At 45.1% G+C, this 19,826-nt stretch overlaps 1 protein-coding gene across 1 annotated transcript in view; it reads right to left on the reverse strand.

The window, feature by feature from the left end:
• The window catches only part of LRP1B (LDL receptor related protein 1B), a 564,327-nt gene that overhangs the window by 519,751 nt on the left and 24,750 nt on the right, over nucleotides 1–19,826 (reverse strand). The window lies entirely within an intron of this gene.

The following is a 19,826-nucleotide window of genomic DNA, read 5'->3' on the forward strand; positions in this document are numbered from 1 at the left end:
CATTTACCTCATGTGTTAAATGGGGATTAAGATTGTGAGCCCCACGTGGGACAACCTGATTACCTTGTATCTACCACACCAGCGCTTAGAACAGTGCTTGACACATAGTAAGCCCTTAAGATTATTATTATTATTACTATTATTATTAACAATGAGGGGCCCGAGGTGGTCAGAGGACAACAGAGGCACAATCACCATTGAGCCAGGATTTTCCTGGAGCCAAGATCCCCCATATCACCGTAGAGCCAACTTCACCTTGAAGTCAGGATGACTCTGGTGACAGGGTCACCATGGAGAAAGGATCACTGTAAGACCGAGATCATCATGGAGAAAGGATCATTGTAAAGCTAACATCATCATGTTGTGAGGATGACCAGGATGCCAGGATAAATTATTTTTTTGCAGTAATGTCTGTCTCTCAATCTAGAATGTAAGCTCCTTGTGGGCAGGGAACACATCAACCTACTCTGTTGCACTGTACTCTCCCAAGCACTTAGTACAGTCATCTATACACAGTAAGCACTTCATAAATACCAGGGATGATGATGGTGATGATGATGACCAGGGAACTAGGATGACCACGGAGCTGGGATAACTGGCCGCACACAGTTAGTGCTCAATAAATACGATTGAATGAATGAAACAAAATGACAATGGAGCCAGGGTGACCATGAACCAAAATGATCAAGGAGCCAAAATGACCATGGAGACAATGATAACCATGATGCCAGGGAGCCAGGATACCCTCGGAGCCAGGACCTCAGGTGTCATTTTTTGGCAGGCAGGTGAAGGGACTGCAGCTAGGCTTACCTACCTAACCTTCCCACTCACAGCCCGGAAACGGCTACACTAGTACACTAGTTACCTTTGCTTCATCCATGCAGCTTTGGGACCTTTGAAACACAGGCAGGAAATGACATTCGATGGAGAAAAATGTGACTACATCTGAAAGGAAGATATTTAGAAGGGAGTAGTGTTCTAAGGGAGTTGGAGGTGGTAGCCACCAATAAATTAGGAGCTTCCTACAGAGGATGCCGACAAAAACAAAGTGCAGTTGCTGGGTCTCGCCCGGTACCATCCAAAGATGGACTGTGGCATCGCTAATGGCCGAGGAGTCGGTGATCACCTCGTGCCTGGCAGAAATCTGTTCCAGTTTGTTAGCCCCCAAGTCACGGTCTGAAAAATGATGAAATTCTGATGAGACAGAAAAATCAAGATTAAAGAACTGAAGGTCTTTTTTCTTCTTTATAAAGAATGACTGAAAAATGGAGTGCACTAGGCTAGCTAGTCCTGATGAAAGATCATGGGGGTTACAGAGATGAAAGGAGCAAATGACCAGAGTGGCAGAGCCACCTGATAACGTGGCACTGTCCAGTAGTGATGTTGATGGCAGCCCTGGCAATGGAAATTCTACTGATGATGAAGAAGAAAGTTGTGGCACCAGGAAGGAAAGACACCACTAAGGCTCAGAACCAATCCAACACTACGGCTGTCTTCCTCACTGACTTCAAGACACAGCATTGGTTGCCATAGTGTTAGCAAAGAATGGATACAATCTCCCCTGCATGCCATTTGAGGGCAGGCATCATGACTATGTACACTACAGTACTCTCCCAACTGCTTAATCCAGTACTCCGCAATCAATCAGTGATACTTACTGAACACTGAACTGTGTACAGAGCACTGTACTAAATGCCTGGGAGAGAAAAATACACCAGAGATGGTAGACATGTCCCCTGCCCACAAGGAGCTTTTAGTAGGTGCTCAATAATAATAACAATAACAATGGTACTTGTTAAGCACTTACTATATGCCAGGCACTCTACAAGTGCTGGGGTGGATACAAGCAAATCGAGTTGGACATGGTCCCTGTCCCACGTCCCATTGATCTTCTTCTGTGTCCCATGTGGGGCTCACATTCTCAATCCCCATTTTACAGATGAGGTAACTAAAGCACAGAGAAGCAAAGTGACTTGCCCAAGGTCATACAGCAGACAGATGGTGGAGCAGGGATTCGAACCCAAGATCTTCTGACTCCCAAGCTCGTGCTCTATCCACTATGCCACACTGCTTCCCAATAAATACTACCAATTGACTGATTCATTCTGGATGTTTCATCCAGTACCCTATGCTAACAGCTGATTAAAACTCTCGAGCTTTCCTTAGCCTTACTCTAAAGATTATTAGAATAATAATAACAATAATTGTGGCATTTGCTAAGCACCTACAATTTGCCAAGCACTGTACTAAGCACTGGAGTAGATATAAGACAATTAAGTGCCACATGGGACTCACAGTTTAAGTAGGAGTTAGAACAGGTACTGAACCCCCATATTGCAGATGAGGAACTGAGGAACAGAAAAGTTAAGTGACTTGCCCAAGGTCACACAGCAGGTATATGGCATAGCTGGGATTAGACTCAGGTCTTCTGAGTCCCGGGGCTGTACACTTTCCACTAGGCCATGCTGCATAAGGCACAATCCAGATGATTGAGCTGAAGGGAGAGGGAATGAACAGAGTTCAACAGGAATTTAAACCTGGGATTTTCCTGGCTACTTTCCCAACCTCAGAAACTCATGACAGTTTCATTTATCATTTATTAGAAAACTGCCCTGTTTAATTTTCTCTGCATCATCTGAAAGAAAAAGACCAGAAAAAAAAAGTACCCAGAAAATTCCTTCCTAAAATGGTGTATTTTATTATGTAAGATTTCGGGAAAGCTGTGTTAGACTTTTCGCGAGAAGTGCATGCCATGTGGAAAAAGGAAGAAAAAGGCTCCCCAAATCTCCAAAAAACTCCATGAGGAGGAGATGCTGAAAATCTGCAAAGTCCCCCACATGTATTTGAACAAAAAGCCCCTGCTGTTGATGTGCAGTTTGATGCCTGCTTCCAACGCTTCATGAATGTTTCATGATGCCATTTAGCACCTTCCTAATGGTAAGTGGGTTGACTTGACCCGGGCACTTTAAATTAAACATAAGAACCCCTGGCTCCCCACTCCTTTTGGCTTTGGTGGGAAATCAAGCAGAAACAATAGCAAAGGATCTGAACCTGCAGAGAAATGGAAAGTATAAACCCAAACGTATACACCCTAAACACGGACAAAGAGGGAAGGAAAGCACTGATTGATTGATCAGTTGATTGACTGATTGGAAGAACTAGTGGTTTGGAAATTAGCAGCTTCTATGCAAGAAAGTGATTAAGTCTCCCACCAGTGAACCCAACTGTCTTTCCTTCTGTTGGCCTTCCTTCTTTCCTGCCTGTTGGCCTAGAAATCTGACACTCAGAGTCAAAATAATAATCACCATGACATTATGTTAAGCACTTCCTCTATGCTAATCAGAAAATCAGACCGGACCGAGTCTCCATCCCTCAGGCGCTACCAGACTCTAAAACAGGGCAGGAGAACAAGTATGTTATTCCCATTTTACAGATGAGAAAGTTCTGTACCCCAGTAGGGGCCAGCATTGCTTGCTCTGTTTGCTGTGGCAAGCTTTCTTGAAAATTTTTATTTTGTGGTACTTGTGAAGCACTTACTATGTGCCAGGTACTGTACTAAAAGCTGCAGTAGATACAAGCTAATCAGGTTGGAAACAGATCAACTTTGTGCCTTGGATGCCTATGGAGAAGGCACAGTTCTGGGGATGGCCTTCCTTGAGTGACAGCAAACAACACCCTAGGTCGCCAGACCCGGAACCCCATTCCGACGCCCTCGCCTTCTGTCTCAGGTTTGAAGCCAACCATTTCGGCGTAGCTCTAATTTTAGCTAGTTCATAGAGGTGTTTTGTCTGCCAAAGCTGTACTAATTGCTGCCATTTCTCTGGTTTCTGCATAAATCAGTAGAGCAGCAGAGTGCGTGCCATTTACACGCATTTGCTCTCATTAAATGGAAGCTGCGCCTCCCTCCCCAAATTTCACCAGTTTAGAGATAATTATGGCCAAAAATAAAAGTTAATCCGATTACACATGGTGAGATAAACAGAACAGGTAAAACATCTGCGTGGATTAGCCCTTCCTCTTTCCATACTGCCTGCAGCAGAAGGAGAGGCCAGCCTGAAGCATCACCCCTCCCGGCACCTGGCGCTGCCCTTTGGCTGTGCTGCCCTTTGGGTGGTCCATGCCCCTTGGGTGGTGGATGGGTATTCCACCCCAGCGCGGTGGGCACGGGCATGAGACCAGAGGCTGCAAGGGTCTGGTTCTGAAGTGGACGGATCTGGAACCTCCTGGTGAGATCACCCCCGAGACAAGACTACTCTTGGGAAAATTCGATGTTCTCACCTGCCTTTGACCCTCTTCCACGCTGAAAGAAAAGGAACGTGAAATATATGGCTTGTATTAATCTGTTTTTATGTATGAATAACATGGCAATTAGAGGATTTTTTTTTTCCCAGAATGAAAAGCTTTCACATGTTCCTCTTTAAACCCAAAGATGATTTGCTTTTGTTCCAATTCAGAAGGGAAAGCGGGGGAAAAAAGAAAGGATGTGGCAGGGTGCCAAGACATCCACTCCGCCAGCTCCTTCTAGGAGTTTTGCAGGGATTTTGTCTTCAATTTGGAAATCCTTTTATTCATCTAGCAGACTAGAGTCCCACTTAAGCTTCTGAATCAACTGAGTCTTGTCAGCGCAAAGCAGTCACCCTTCACTTTAGGCAATGTGTTCCCAATCTTAGCTCTTATCTACATGTGTGTATTTATTTGGCCATTCCTCTCTTCTGTCAGCTGTTTCATCCTGACATTTTGCAATGACTTCCCGTAGCGTCCTTGATCTCCTTCCTGCTCTCACACTTCTTAGCTCATTTCCATCTGTCTGTCTCCTCCACTAGATTCTCCATTCAGTGAGTAGTAGTAGTAAGCTTTTATTAAGTATACACCGTGCTTTGGGGAAGTACAGAATAACAAACTGATGCATTCCTTGCCCTCAAGCAGCCTCCACACAAACTGGAGTGACGTGCACAATGCAGGAGGTCAAAATAAATTACTGAGGAGGGTGTGGATGAATTCACAGGTAAGGGCAGGGATCATGTATCTTGTTGCTAGCACACTCTCCCAGACACTTATCAAAGAGTTTGCCCTCAGTCAGTCACACTTATTGAGGGCTCACTGTGTGCAGAACACTCTATTAAGCACTTGGGAGAGTACAATATAATAGAGTCGGTAGGCATGTTCTCTGCCCACAGTGATACACAGCCCTGACCAACGAATTTTGGCAGCAGCACGGCCAGTGGATAAAGCAGGCCTTGGGAGCCAGGAGACCCGAGTTCTCTATCCAAGTCGGCCTGCTGTGTGGCCTTGGACAAGTAGCTTCACTTCTCTGAGCCTCAGATTCCTCAAAATGGGGATTCAATACCTGTTCTTCTTCCTATTTAGAATATGAGCCCTATGTGGTACCTAATTAACTCATATCTGCTCCAACAATTGACACACAGTAAGTGCTAAACAAATGCCATAAAAAAGATTGCAATGAAGCATATATCCCTCCAGATCAAATGGGATATCTTCAGTCCCTATTGCACACACCTGGAGTTTAATTCCCCATCTCCTTTCCACAACAACATGGGCAGAGGGAGAGCAGGAAAGGGGACAGAGCCAGAAGCGGGGTAGGCCATGGCATCCTGATGGACCAAGCTGATTTATAAACTGGACCCGCTCCATCTCGGAAGCTTTCTCTGGTCGATCTTGTCTCATTTTGGCCTAAACCATCTCTGTAATGATAATAACAATAATAATTGTTGTATTTATTAAGCGCTTACTATGTGCCAAACACTCTACTAAGCACTGAGGTGAATGAAAAAAAACAGGTTAGACACGGTCCCTGTTCATGCTAAGGAGAAACCAGGGGCATGGTTTGGGGACCACATGGGATTGCCACCAAAAATGTGCAGAACTCAGGAGTTCTATTCATTCAATCATACTTATTGAGTGCTTACTGTGAGCAAAGGACTATACTAAGTGCTTGGGAAAGTACAATGTAACAACATACAGACACATTCCTGCCCACAACAAGCTCACAGTCTATTCACTGAGATTCCTGGGAAGTTCTGGTTTGAAAGGACAACCGGGTGAATGTGAATCTTCATTATTACTAGTGGCATTTTATTGACCATTAATTTTGTTCTGGAATGGCCATCTCTCAGGAAGGGCCTTCCTCATTAACCCCTCTCTTCCCCTATTCCTTCCCCCTACTGTGTCATCTATGCACTTGACTCTTACCTTTTTCAGCACTTGATATTCACTCCCACCCTTGTCCCTAAGCCCTTATGTATATATCCAAAATTAATTCATTTATATTAATGCCTGCCTAACCCTCTAGTACTTAAGCGCTTCGTGGGCAGGGCACGTGTCTACCAACTCTCTTGCACTGTATTCTATGATACTGTTAATACAGTGCTCTGCACATGGCAAGGGCTTAATAAACACCATTGATTGATTAAAACCTTGTTCTTTCAATGCTGAAGCAATAGCATTACTGGATTTTATTACCTGTATTACTTATGGCATTGACTCCTTTGGAAACGATGCTACAAACTTCATTTTGGTTTAATCAGCTCCCTTCTTCTCCCTCTGAAATATTTTGGTTGATTTGTATAGACTAATTAGTTATACCACCTCCTTACAACATCTCTAGAATCCACTCCTTCCTCTCCATCTAAACTGCTACCTCACTGTTCCAAACACCTGTCATATCCCACCTCAACTATTGCACCAACCTCCTCACTGACCTTCCTCTCTCCAACGCACAAATTGCTCTGCTGCAGACATCATTTTTCTAAAAAATCATTTGGTGTATATCTCCCCACTTCGGTGTTTTAAGACACTCAGTTGGCTCTCGTCTTACCCAGCCTTTCGCCTCTCCCACTACACTCCAGCCCTCTCATTTCACTCCTCTAACACCAACTTGTTCACTGTGCCTCAATCTCATCTCTCTCACAGTCATTGCTCTGCTCATAATTGTAATTGTGGTAGTTGTAAATTGCTTATTGTGTGCCAAACATTGCACAAGGCTCTGGGTAGATACAAGGTAATCAGGTCAGACACCATCCCAATTCCTTATGGGACTCATGGTCTAAGATGGAGGGAGAACAGGAATCGAATCCTCATTTTACAGATAAGAAAAATGAGGATCAGAGAAGAGAAATGACTTGTTCAAGGTCACCCAGAAGATATAGTGGTAGAGCCAGGATTAGAATCAAGGTCCACAGATCCCCAGACCAGTGTTCTTTCCAGTAGCCTACTCCTCCTTCATTTCCGAAAGACAACCACCCTCCCCATTTTCAAAGTATTTCCAAATTCCTATTGGCTCCAGGAAGACTTCCCTGACTGACCTCTCATTTCCCCACCCTTTGTTGTTTTTAATCAATCATGTTTATGAACAATTACTATATTCAGGGCACTGTACTAAGCATGTAGAAGAGTACAATATAACAGATTTGGTAGACATGTTCCCTGCCCATAGTATCTACAGGGGAAGACAGGCATTAAACTGTCAGGGTGAGGGCTGTGTTCATAAGGGCTTTGGGGGTGAGGGAGGGGTGAATAAAAGGTACAAATCAAAGTGCAAGGGTGACACAGAAGGGAGAGGGAGTAGGGGAAATAAGGGTTTAGTTTGGGAAGACCTCTTGGGAGAGAGAAACTCTGAAGGTGGGGAGAGAGATGGTTTGTGAGTTACGAAGAGGGAGGGAGTGCCAGGTCAGAAGCAGGACCACGATCAAGGGGGCAGTGGTGAAATAGATGAGATTGAGGCACAGCATGTAAGTTTGCATGAAAGGAGTGAAGTGATCATGCTGGTTTGTAGTAGGAAATCAGCTAGGTAAAAGAGAAGGCGGCAAGGTGATTGAGGATTTTAAAGCCAATGGTAAGGCGTTTCTGTTTGAAGCAGATGTGGATTGGCAATCACTATGAAATGTTGGTCAATTTGGGTTCTCTTAGGAATGCACTCAGTTGTACACTTTCCCTGGGGTAACACTTTCATTTAGTAATTGCAGAATTTGTCAAGGGCTTACTTCACGCCAAGCACTGTGCTGTGCTCTGTGGTAGACAAAATACAATCAGATCAGACACAGTCATCATCATCATCATCAATCGTATTTATTGAGCGCTTACTATGTGCAGAGCACTGTACTAAGCACTTGGGAAGTACACATTGGCAACATATAGAGACAGTCCCTACCCAACAGTGGGCTCACAGTCTAAAAGACACAGTCCCTGTCCCTTGCTCTTTTCCTTAAGCTTCAACAGCATGAGACCTACAGGCAGCACTGGCAGGGCAGAATCGGAAAGGAAAAGGAATGCCAAGGGTGGCGCATGAAGCTCTCGACCACTTACAAACTGATCAGCTGAGTTTGAAGGGGTGCCACATTGATATAAGGCACTGAATGGGTTTGGAAGGTGCCATTCAGTCCTGACAAGTCCATCCAATCCCCCAAGTGATCTCATTCCACATTCCTCAGAGGTTTCCCTCAACCTTGACCTTCCCCGTCCTGCAAGCTGTCCATCAGGTCAGGCAGGCATCCTTCTAAGGGAGGAGGAAAGGGAAGGGAAAAACTCCAGCCACAGACAACCTCTGCAGCCTTGCCGGGAAGTCAGAATGAGCTGATGTGATCCTCCCTGCTCAAGAACACTAAGAGAAGAGTGCTAGTGATGGAGTGGGAGGGGGGCGGCCCTCCCCAGCTCAGCTCATGGGATGGAAGGGCCCACAGTGCTTCAGGCACAGACACGTAGCCAGCCCGGCTGGAGAGGTGACAAGATCTTCCAACGAGGGTCTCAGGCAGATACCGGCCCAGACCGGGCTTCCAGCCAAGAGCCCCGTCAATCCAATCCCCATCCAATGAACAGCAGGTAGCCTCTCGTGAGTGGGAATGAGTTAAAATGGATTTCTTCCTTCCCCTTAGCCAATGGCCAGTGGGAAATGACATTGCTGACAGGTCTTCTGTCACGATGGTGATGGAATGCAATGTCATGGGGAGACAAACAAAATGAAAAGGACAAATTCCCTAGGAGCGGATTGAGCCTAGGCCCCATCAGCTTGGGTGAAAGAAATGAAAATCCCCAAACGGCTTTCCAGTTTTGGATTCCCATTCAGCACCGGATGGCAGGGCAATCAATCGGCTCTCCTCTGCAGCACCGGCTATTTTTTCCGCCTCGATGATGTGAACATCTGGGGGACGATTGGGTAACTAGATTTTCTGCACTTGCTCAGTAATGAGGAGCGCTTAATCGGATCCGCAATCCTGTGACCTTCCCCTGAACCCTCCTCAGTCCCTCTAGAGAAAGACTTATGGTTCCAATCACTGTCCAAACTGTCCCCACCATTCTTTTTTCCTGCCTTTTAAGTGGTTTGCTTTTAGTTCAGAAATGCCTACACTTCTCTTTCTTTTTCTAGGTTTCCTTCCCATCTTCCAGCTCTCCCCTGCTGCCTCGGTCTCTGCCCTCACGTTAGACCTCCCTAACTACCTTCATGGGCCGAGTTGTCTCTGACACACAAATCCTCTCCAGTGACGCAATGCAATTGTTCTTGGAATTCCCTGTTAGGTCAATCACACCCCCAGCACAGTTCCAGGCAGGTGGAAGCCCAGATTCCCAGAATGGTCAGGATGAGTGGGATCTCTGGAGGTCACATGGTCTGGGAAAGTTACCAGCACAGCCATCCAGGGCAGAGGTATATCACCAGACATTGAGGAGAGGCACCTTATTTCAGGGTTTTGTCATCCTGCTAGTTGGGAAGCTCTTCCTTCCCTCTAGCCAACCAACCTTTCTCCTGGTCCTTTTTAATGTCATGTGCCTAGGGTATCAAATGAGTGAATCCAGGGCAGTGAAAACAACAAGCAGAAGGAACTCCAAGTCCAAATGACCAGTCCCTCTGGGATCCCAGCCAGGGATAGGATGAGCTCAAATCAATTCCAAGAGCTCTGGACAATCAGATTTGGTCTTTCCACAAACACTCCTGAATAAGAGAGCACCCATATCAGGGGGATGCCTTGTGTTATTTCTAATAGTTTCTACAGCAATTTCTAAGAGCACTGCACTGAACTCCTATCTTGGGCAGAGCACTGCACTGAGCCCCTAGGATGGGCAAAACATTACATTTTTGAAAATGGTATCTGCTAAATGCTTATTATGCGCCAGGCACTCTACTAATTGCTGGGTTAGATACAGGCTAATCCTGTTGGACCCAGCCTACGTCCCCCAAGGGGCTCACAAAAAGGACTCCCTATTTCAAAGATAAGTATCTGAGGCACAGACAAGTTAAGTGACTTGCTCAGTGTCACACAGCAGACAAGTGGCAGAGCCAGGATTAGAAGCCACATCCTTCTGACTCCCGGCACATGCTCTATCCACTCGGCCACACTGCTTCACACTGCTGTATTGATTGCTTATTATGAGCAGGGCAAGGTCCTGAGCATTTATTGGGTGCAGAGTGCTATACTGGAGAGTTGGGAGATGTACAGAAAAAGCACAAGTCACAATTCCTGTCTTGTCCAAAAATGAGCCAAGAGAAAAGAACAATTACATGCCAGTTAAAAGCACAGAAGAGTAATCGATATGGCAGGGAGAAATAAGATTGAGATAAGGACACGGAAGTGCTGAGGGGCTAAGATGAACATCAGAGAAAACTGAACAGCTGTGCTACCGTCCCGGAAACCAAATTATTTCTACTTGGGGAGGACGGAGATAGGTGGGGGTGGGGTGTCTGTCAGCAAGATCACAACATATCCTAGTGGATAGAGCATGAGCCTGGGAGCCAGAAGGTCTGGGGTTCTAATCCCAGCTCTGCCACATCTCTGCTGTATGACCTTGGGCAAGTCACTTCTCTGTGCTTCAGTTACCTCATCTGTAAAATGGAGATTGAGGTTGTGAACCCCAAGTGGAAAAGGGACTGTGTCCAATCTGATTTGCTTGAATCCACTCCAGCGCTTAGTATAGTGCCTGGCACATAGTAAGCACTTAACAAATGCCATTATTATTATTATAAAATGTATCTGGATATTTCTTCATGAAAAAAATCCATCGGCTCGAGTCCCTGAACATATACTTCCAAGGTTCCTCCCTCCAAAATCTCAGTGAGTTTCAATCAGTGTTATTTATTGAGTGCTTACACTGTGAGCCCATTGTTGGGTAGGGACCATCTCTATATGTTGCCAAATTGTACTTCCCAAGCGTTTAGTACAGCGCTTTGCACACAGTAAGTGCTTAATACGATTGAATGAATGAATGAATCTAAGCATTTGGGAGAGTAAAATGCAACTGAGATGGTAGATTTGATCCCTGCCCACAGGGAACTTTGAAGCCAAGACACATTTGGCAAGTGCTCAGTCAATACCCATGACTGACTGATTGATAGCTCTGTCCCTGGGAGTATCCACCTGCAAGTTAGCCTTGGTTCTTCATGATCGCAGTGGTGAACACTGGGTGGTCTTGGGTGTTGAGCAAGATTTTGGGAAAATGTGAAATTCTCCAAGTCCGAATTGGGCCACCAGTCAGGAATGCAGTCACCACTTTTTTTTATATATAATATTTGTTTAGTGCTTCCTATGTGTCAAACACTGTCCTAAACACTGAATGGTTACAAATTAATTAGGGCAGACCCAGTCCCGCATGGAGCTCACAGTCCAAGTAGGAGGGAGAACAAGTATTAAATCCCCATTTTACAGTTGAGGGAACTGAGGCATAGAAAAGTTAAGTGTCTTGCCCGAGATCCCAGAAAAAGCACTGGCAGAGTTGGGACTACTAATACTACTGCTAAAAATAATAATGATCGTATTTGTTAAGCGCTTGCTATGTGTCAAGCACTGTTGTAAGCACTGGGTAGATACAAACTAATTAGGTTGGACACAGTACCTGTACCACATGGGGTTCACAGTCTTCACCCCATTTTACAGATGAGGCAACTGAAGCCCAGAGAAGTGAAGTGATTTGCCCAAGGTCACATTGGAGGCAGGTGGCAGAGCTGGGATTAGAACCCAGGTCCTCTGACTCCCAGACTCAAGCTCTTTCTACTATATCTTGCTGCTTCTGGGGGCAGATTAGGCTGCAAGTGAAACACAGTGAGCAAGATGCTCAGGGTTAGGGCTCAGGATTCATCCACTGGTCCCACTCGCTCCGGCCCCTGGAGGTCGCATTCCCATCCAGGAGAGAACGGCTGAAAAGAGACCTCATTAACAAAGGCCCAGGCCTCTCGCTGTTCCCAGCCATCGGGGACAGAAGTGGAGTCTCATCAGAGAAGCCTACTCCTTTGCGAGAAAAAGGGCCTCTATTCAGCACACAGCTCCGACTGGAATTCAAATCTCCCCTTGCCATTTCCATAGCCCCAGCCCGAGTATCGCAGTGCGCCAAGCCTGTAATTTAGAGAGCGGAAGGGTTAGATGAAAAATGCTATATTTCACTTCCCTTTAGAGTCCTCGATGTTAGTGTAATAATGCAGATTCCGCCTTATGATCGGTAAATTCTGAAATGTTTATCCTTTTGACTGTGGAGAGAACAGTCGCGGGTGCTGCCTTCGAAGCCAAAGGCCAGCCTAGAGATGCGGGGGGGATATGTTCTTGTCAGAGGGAGTTGGGGGGAAAAACGGGAGCAGAGCAGGCAGAGAGAGGCCATCCACTGCCTGAGCCCTGGGATTTTAAAAACCATGGCTTAAGGAGGCAGAAGAGCAGGCAGAAGGCCTGGCAGCCGGAAGCTACTGTTTGCTTACCCCTCTGTCTTTTGCAAATGGGAAGAGCAGCTAACACCCAATAGATAGCATCGGGGCATGAATTCTTCCTACAGGCTTTTGGGCTCAGCTATGTGTGGCGCCTGAAGGCAGCATTTCCATTGGCTGCCGGCTCATGATGGGTTAGAACCCGCCGGCTGAGCCTAGATAAACTAGACCGGATGAGCTTCTCAAGAAAATAAATTCACCATAATGCTCAGATTTCTTTTCCTCCTTTCCTGATGCCCAGATGGTCTGAATCCCCTCTCTGTATTCCCTCTCCGTGAATCACCCGATGGATGGCGACGGTGGTTTACTCGTGTTTAATTTGGGTTTAGGCGCTTGGTCGTCAGGCGCTTTGAAGCAATACCTTCTCATTTGTACTTGTCTGACCTGATTTGATTCCATTTCTCCCTGAAATCTCAGAGGGAAGATATAAATGCCAATAAAAATTAAAGCCTCGCTGGTATAAATCTCTTCAGACTCTCCTTATCTCCTGAACAGAGGGAGCAATTTGCTTCGAGCCTCATTTGCAAATACCCATTAATGAGCTAGGAATATTCTTCAGGATCAAGGTGGTGATTTAAGGTCTGAGAAGAGTGTGGTCAATATTGATAGTAATGATACATGTGGTATTTGTTAAGTGCTTGCTCTGTGTCAAGCGCTGCCCTAAGTACTGGGGTAGAGACAACCAGGTCAGAATCAATCAGTGATATTTACTGAGCACTTACTGCGTGCAGAGCTCTGTATTGAGCACTTGGGAGAGTACGATATAACAATTAGTAAGCAAGTTCCCTGACCACAGTGAGCTTACAGTCTAGAGGGCGAGACAGACATTAGTAATAAATGAATGATTTAAAATATATAATTTAAAGATATGTAGATAACTGTTGTGGGGTTGGAGGTGGGGCAAATATCAAGTGTCCAAATAGAGATCCAAGTACAAAGATGATGCAGAAGGGAGAGCAAGCTGGGGAAAAGAGGGCTTAATGAGGGAAGACCTCTTGGAGGAGGCTTGACCTTAAGAAGGCTTTCAAGGTGGGGAGACTGGTGGCCTGACTTAACTCAGGGACTTTATGATTCAAAGGGGAAGCAGCCAGGGGGCAATGATTTATGAAGAGTGGCAGTGGAAAGTGGAACAAAGAGATAACAGGGTGTAGTCACCTGTGAGCCAGGTGAGATAGGTAGTAAGCACTCAATAAATACAACTGAGTGAATGAATGAATGAAGTGAAGTAATGAACTGAAGATTAGATGGATCTACCAGCCCTGGGCCAGGGCAAGGGCCTGCTTGCAGCAAGGACAGGTGCTGTCAGTCAAAGCACCCCACAGCATGGCTTGTGTAGATTCTCCTTGTTGCAGCCTGAATCCCGGGAATCAATCAACCAATCATGTTTATGGAGTGCTTACTGTGTGCAGAGCACTGTACTAAGCGCTTGGGAGAGCACAGTACAATCGAGTTGGTAGACATCTTCCCTACCCTGCAACGAGCCTACAGTCCAGAGGAGGATACAGACATGAATATAAATAAAAGACAGATATGGACATAAGTGCTGTGGGGCTGAGGGAGGGGTGATTAAAGGGATTAATCAATCAAATTTGAGCACTGACTGTTTGCAGAGCAATGTACTAAGCTCTTGGGAGAGTACAATATAACACTAAACAGACACTTTCCCTGCCCTCGAAGAGCTTACAGTCTAGAGGGGCCAATCTGGGCCCAGCAGAGCCCCCAACCAAGGCCCACTCCTCCCCAGGCGATGCTAAGCACAGCTGAGTGGACCCCGGGACCCAGAACCTATCTGCATGGATCTGCTGTCATATTGTAATAGTAATAATTAATAATTACGGTATTTGTTGAGTACTTATTCTCTGCCAGGCACTGTACTAAACACCGGGTGGATACAAGCAAATTGGGTTTGACATAGTCCCTGTCCCACGTGGGGCTCGCACTCTCATTCCCTTTTACAGATGTGGTAACTGAGGGCCAGAAAAGTGAAGTGCCTTGCCCAAGGTCACAAGCAGATGTTGGTGGAGCTGGGATTAGAACCCATGACCTTCTGACTCCAAGATCCGTGCTGTATTTCCTACAGCATGCTGCTTCTCTTCCAAGTGCTTAGTACAATGCTCAGCAAACAGTACCTGCTCGGTAAATATGATTGATTGACTGGTGTCAGAGGACTATACAATGAGGACAGGACCCACATCAGACTCCGGCTCCAGGCACCTAAATTCGTACTTAGCACTGAATTTACTAGTTAGTCCAGTGCTTGGCACAGAGTAAATGCTTAATACCAAACAAGATCATCAGACTGGCTAGAATTCCTATCTCAACTGGGCCTTAGAAGAAGGAAGAGGAACAGGTATTTTACCCCCATTTTACAGATGAAGAAATTGCAGCCCAGAGAGGTTAAGTTATTTAAGAAACAATCAGGCCACACACGGTCCCTGTGCCACATGGATCAAGCATGGCCCCTGCTTTGTCGGTCCCTCGGTCTCAAAGTGAACCTAGCTTCATGATCCTCATCCGATTCCAGTTATCTTGGACCTCCCAGGATGCAGATGCCAATGCCTTCCAAACTTCCCTTCGCCCACCCCTTCTCCATGAGGAAATTCAGCATTCTTGTCTTCCTGGAGGAGGAAAGAGTGAGTTGACATTTTCCCCAAGCCCTGAGAGGAACAGCTCACTCTTTACCCTACCTTAAGCTCTTCAGAATGAAGAAAGACCAAGTTGAAAACCTGCCACTATCTCTCCGGGTACCAGAACCTGAATTCTTCCAAATTGACTCTCCTTCAATTTGATTACAATAGCTACTGTAAAGCCCATAATCCCTCTGTCAAGGTAAAACATCCAATGAAATCTTGTACAGACAGATCTAAAATGGGTCACCTTCCCCCTCCTAAAGTGCATAGATTTTAGGAAATTTATGTTCCATTTTCCTACTTTTTTTTTCCTTACCCAAAATCACCTTGGTTAGAGCAAAGGGTTTTTTTCTAAATCTCCACTGTGTGATTCCTGCTGCAAAGGAAATCACTGAACTGAAAAATTAGTCAGGGCACCTCTTCTACTTGACAGGATTTTTTGAAATGCCTCCCTGCGATAGCGGTTCCTCATAAAAATACGTATCTCTGCTCCATTAATTACTGGATTCTAATGTAATTATTCATCTTAAACAAGATATTCCACCAGTCACCCCGCAGCAATCCATTTTTTAAACTCCCAAATTGATTTATTAAACTGATACTATTACTTCCTCTTCCTCCTGACTCCACCTAAGTTCTTGGCTTCAACAGATGAAGTTCATTAAAAAATCATGTCAAAGTCAAGATGCAATCACGTGGGGTCAAACCTTCTCTGATGGAATGTGTTGTGTTTCCCTATGCCTACTCCCCTTATCTCTCTGGGGAGGCACAGAGAAGAACTAGAAATGAGATAATGACAGAGGTAATAATTTTGGTATTTGTTAAGTGCTTTCTATATCCAGGCACTATTCTAAGCACTGGAACAGAGACAAGATAATCAGGTTGGGCACAGTCCCTGTCCCACATAGGGCTCATGGCCTTAATCCCCATTTACAGATGAGGGAACTGAGGCACTGAGAAGTGAAGTCAGCAGACTAGAGGCGGAGCCAGGATTAGAACCCCTGACCTTTTGACTCCCATGCTCTATTCACTAGGCCATTCTGCTTCTGATGTGAAGACCCTCCCAAGGCCATTCTAGGCACCCCAGGGAAGAGCCAGAAAGCCTCGTGAGCACCTTGGGAGCCCCATATGGAGCATAGCTATATCAACCCCACTTCAAAGTCTTATTGAAGACACATCTCCTCCAAGAGGCCTTCCCAGACTCAGACCCCCTTCCTCATCTCCCACTCCCTTCTGCGTGGCCCTGACTTGCTCTCTTTGTTCTCCCCCCGGCCCCCAGCCCCCAAATACTTGTGTACATATCTGTAATTTATTTATTTGCATTGATTTCTGTCTCCCATCGCAGCCTGTAAGCTGACTGTGGGCAGGGAATGTGCCTGTTTATTGTTGTATTGTAATGTCCCAAGTACTTAGTGCAGTGCTCTGCCCACAGTTAGCACTCAATAAATACAATTGAATGCACGAATGAATGAATAGCACAATGCTTAGTTCAGTGCCTGGCACATAGTAAGCACTTAACAAATACCATGAAAAGAAACAAAAAAAGTCCTTCAGTCTCTCTCCTCCATAGCCCCTGTCTCTACCTACCTTCTGCATCATTTCTGCACTTGGATCTGTGACACTGGGCATTTGACATTCACTCTACCCTCAACCCCTCAGCACTTCTGTACTTATAAGTTATAGATTATAAACATTGTATCATGTTGCTATTATAACAGCACTTAGAACAGTGACTGGCATATAGTAAGCACTCAACAAGTACCACGAATATTATTATATGTTGAACAGATTACATTTTAATTATATAATAATTCTCATATGATATCATTATTACAATTATAAATTCAGCTGCCTCCTCCTCTACACCATATACCCATTGTGGACAGGGGAAGTGACTGCCCACTCTGTGGTACTTGCACAACCCTTTAGCACGGTGCTTTGCATATAGTAAGCACTCAATGAATACCAGTGATAATGATGAATGCTGATTAACGGCATCCGCCCAAATCCACCAGGCACACCAGTTTCTCTGGAAACAGCACCTTGAAAGCCATCCATCACATTGCAATTGCCCATCTGGTTTGTGCCCTGTGGTTGGGCAGTGGTGGGTCATTCCTAGCTCAATGACTGCTTGCTATTGTGCATATGCAGCATCAGATTTTTGTGGCATTTTGGTGGATGAAGGTTCTTTGGGCATAAAGCCCAACGGATAAAACATTTCATAGGAAATATATTTGACCCATTTGTCTTGGAGATTACCTTGCTCTGTACTTTATCAAATAGTGTGAATTGGTGGCCATATTTCACAATCATTGTTCTTATCTGACATCCCTTTTTATTATCCAATGAAAAGTCGATGGCTGGGAATAGAGCGAGACAGAGAAATGTCCCACAGCCTGAAGAAGGGAGCTCCGAGTGGTTTCCTTCAGCAGGGCAGATGCCACCTCAGATCCAGGCGGATCACAGGGTACCCACAATGCTGCGATCCAGGAGTAAATTGTATGGCCAACAGAAGACGCCAACTAAGGAGAGGGGATGGGAGCCAAATGTTTGAGGGCTCAGGGGCCAAGTTGACGGTGTCTGTAAAGATGAGGTTATAGTCAATCCGAGTTACAGATCCTAAAGTTTTTTAGGGCAGACAGATCATTTTCAGCTTCCTCTCAGATGGTATTTTCTGGGACAATTTTCCCCGAAACAGACAGTCCAAATCAATTGATCAATGGTAGTCAGTGAATGCTCACTGTGTGCAGAACCCTCTACTAAATGTTTGGGAGAATATAGTATTCTCCAGAGGATTCTCTTGGGAAGCAGCATCGCCTAGTGGATAGAGCATGGGCCTGGGCATCAGAAGGACTTGGGTTCTAATCCTGGCTCCACCAGGATTGTCTGCTTTGTGACTCTGGGCGAGTCACTTAATGTCTCTGTGCCTCAATTACCTCATCTCTAAAACGGGGATGAAGATCGTGAGCCCCATATGGAACAGGGACTGTATCCAACCTGATTAGCTTGACTCTATCCAGTGCTTATAAAAGTGCCTGACACATAGTAAGGGCTTAACAAATGCCATCATTATGTAACAGAGTTGGTAAACACATTCCCAGCCCATGAGGAGCTTACAGCCTACAAGTGGGGAGTCAGACATGAAAACAAATTACAGATATGTATGTAAGTGCAGTGGGGCTGAAGTTGGGGTGAATATCAAATGCACAGAAGATAGTGAATCTATTTAATAAAGGCTCATTTCATTTTCTACATCTAATAATTCCAAAAAGATATGCAAGGTCTGAATATTTCCTAGTGAAGAGATGGCTCCAGTCCCAAGCATGGCCAGGATAATTAAGGATGGAATTTCCTTAAGTTTTTTTGTGGGTATGCGTTTCTGATTTTATTAAGCTGCAGAAACTTACAAGTGATTGTGGACTGCTTCCAATTAACTCCTCTGTTCAATGTGCACGCACCTCTGTTCTAGAAATTTCAAATTATACAGTCCAGGCATAACTGATTAAAATAGGTTTGAGAAATTTAGAAAAACATAAGTTACAGAGAGGAAAAAAAATGGTCTCCACACACACGGAATGGGGTAGGCCAAAATGAAGCTGCTATTTAAATGCAATTGCGGATGCAATTTGTTTTTATATCAGCACTAGTTGTGTCCTGAGTGATTACCAATCAATACTAACGCCATGTTTAATGGCATAAAGGGAGGGCTGGAAGAAGTTTCGTTTCTAGACCTTTAGGTTTAAGGAGCACTCTTCGGGGTCACTGAAGATTTCAGTAGATGGGATTTTGAGGATGTCGATGTACATAAATGGAGGTTTTCAAGAGATCAGTCATTCAACTTGTGAAGTGCTTACAAATTGCTTACTGTGCACAGAGCACTTAGAAAAGAACAATAAAACAGAGCTAGTAGATCCACTCCCTGCCCAAAATGAGCTTTCAGTCTAAAGGAGTGTGGGGGCGGGGGGCAGACACCAATAGAAATAAATAAATTATGGATATGGACATGTGAGACTGCTATTGAGGATGAGAAGGGTGAAGAAGGCAATGGTTTAGTTTGGGTCTGGGGCTTGCTAGGAGTTGGAGGGTTAGGGGCTGTGACAGGTGAGAATCCTCCTTAAATGCCAGGGAGTAGAAGCTGCACCTGGGAGTTTCACCTCTGTCCATGATCTCTTCCTACCCTCAAGGGGTGCTTTCCAGCAGTGCCTGGTTTTTCATGGGGCCAAAGTCCATTCATTCAATCATAATTATTGAGTGCTTACTGTGTGCAAAGCACTGTACTAAGCACTTGAAGTCTCTACCTAACACATCTTTCTCCCCAGAAAAGCAAGTAACAACTGTCTATCTGACTGGCTTGATCACACTTTCTTGCAACAATCAAGACATCAAACATGCTGACAGGATTCTGGTTTTCCTGGGGAAAGAAACCCGGAACACCGCCTTTTTTGCTTACTTCACTATTCTTTACTTGACCTGTTCTAAACCTCAATTATTCTCCACACAAGAGG

Source organism: Tachyglossus aculeatus, chromosome 9 (assembly GCF_015852505.1).
Source record: "Tachyglossus aculeatus isolate mTacAcu1 chromosome 9, mTacAcu1.pri, whole genome shotgun sequence".
NCBI classification, from domain to species: Eukaryota; Metazoa; Chordata; class Mammalia; order Monotremata; family Tachyglossidae; genus Tachyglossus; species Tachyglossus aculeatus.